This window comes from Ictalurus punctatus, chromosome 29 (genome assembly GCF_001660625.3).
Source record: "Ictalurus punctatus breed USDA103 chromosome 29, Coco_2.0, whole genome shotgun sequence".
Taxonomy (NCBI): Eukaryota; Metazoa; Chordata; class Actinopteri; order Siluriformes; family Ictaluridae; genus Ictalurus; species Ictalurus punctatus.
Window position 1 is genome coordinate 16,360,861 of NC_030444.2, and position 1,826 is coordinate 16,362,686.

Consider the following 1,826-nt stretch of genomic DNA (forward strand, 5'->3'; position numbering starts at 1 on the left):
ACACACACACACCCGTTTCCACACACTCACACCACCCTGTTTCCTCACATTCACACCCACACCCGTTTCCTCGCACACACACACCACGCTGTTTCCTCACACACACATACACACATTTCCACACACTCACACACACACACATACACCCGTTTCCACACACTCTCACACACACACACACACACACACACACACATACACCCGTTTCCACACACTCACACACACACACACACACACACATACACCCGTTTCCACACACTCACACACACACACACACATACACCCGTTTCCACACACTCACACACACACACACACACACACACCACCCTGTTTCTTCACTCTCACACACACACACACACCACCCTGTTTCTTCACTCTCACACTCACACACACACACACCACCCTGTTTCTTCACTCTCACACTCACACACACACACACACACACACACACACACACACACACACCACCCTGTTTCTTCACTCTCACACACACCACCCTGTTTCCTCACACACTGACACACCCCCAACTCAGAAACTCGGGACCGAAAGACAATCCTGTTTCCCTCTCGTAATTACGATTTTGAGGTGAGGTTCATGTTCGTGTTCAACTCGTAAATACAATCTTTCCGGCCTGACTTGAATGCAACATTATTTTCCTTTATTTATATCAGAGTTAAACAGATCCTGGATAAAGCACACATCAGTTCAGAAGTGAAATCACCTGTGTTGTGTTCATGGGCGTAACCACGCATTCTTGAGGGGGGTCGTGTCCCCCCCAATGTTGAGGAAATACCACTCTGTCCCCCAATACACAGTACAACATATTTTCTATATGTCCCCCTTTAATGAACCCTGCCAACGGATCTGTCTTTTCTTCATCTATTCTATTTATTTATGTCCATTCCTTTTTAATATGTTTCTGTTTGTTGAGGAAAATAGGTGTGTGTGTGTGTGTGTGTGTGTGTGTGTGCTCCCCCATCGAATTGTACACTTGGTTGCGCCCAAACTCAACACAAGTTGGTTGATATATCTGAGCAGCTCAGTCTGTAAGAAATGGAGACAGCAGCCAAGTGTAGAAAAGTGCAGCAGAGGATACGAGCTTTTTTCCCCCCAGACAGTAAGTGATTAGATTCCTAAATAGTAGGTAACTTTAACTTAGTATAGAAGCATCATACCATGGCTTGGTTTCTACTTAAGAACGTCAATTATCTGTTGATATTTGCACACCCAGGAAGTAGGCTAGGCTAACGCCAGGTCCAGTTTTTGACCGTTAACGTTACCTTCACGTGCACATCCTCCCGCCGACGCTGTGAACCCTCACGCTGTGACAGACTGTTACACATGCGGGTGAAAGGGAGGAAAGTTGCACAGCATTTCGTTCCTTTACACTACAATTGGGATAAGAACAACTAAGTAGTTACCCCCCCCCCCCCCCCCCCCCCATCCATACCATGGTTATACCCGTGGCTGTGTGTTTGTGGATTAACTCAACTTTTGTACTCTCAGCACAAATCGCCTCAGCACGAACACATTTTATATATATCTATATCTCAGTAGAAGCTGGTGTGTGAGGGTGAGGAGGAAGACTCGGGGGGAGGCAGAATTAGAGCAGAGCTCCGTTTCACTTTAATTTACACCGCTTTCAAAAACTCAATCAATAAAAACAAACCAACAGAAAAGGGCCGCCATTAGCTCGTGTGTGTTGCAAGCTCTGCTAGCTTCTTTTATTTATTTCTTTTTTTTCTTTCTTTCACGCGCTTTCTATCTCTTTCGGGTTGGAGAACAGATTTAAGTAGACTGGCGGTAATAAGACACAGATGGGAATCGTC

At 45.7% G+C, this 1,826-nt stretch overlaps 1 long non-coding RNA gene across 2 annotated transcripts in view; it reads left to right on the forward strand.

Moving 5' to 3' along the window:
- The first annotated feature begins 1,001 nt into the window (after window positions 1–1,001).
- The window catches only part of LOC128629470 (uncharacterized), a 7,557-nt gene continuing 6,732 nt past the window's right edge, over window positions 1,002–1,826 (forward strand). Inside the window, exon 1 of one of the 2 annotated variants that reach the window (XR_008393819.1) lies at window positions 1,002–1,114. This is a non-coding gene — a long non-coding RNA (uncharacterized LOC128629470). The remainder of the gene's footprint in view (window positions 1,115–1,826) is intronic. The other variant, XR_008393820.1, reaches the window with a different exon arrangement.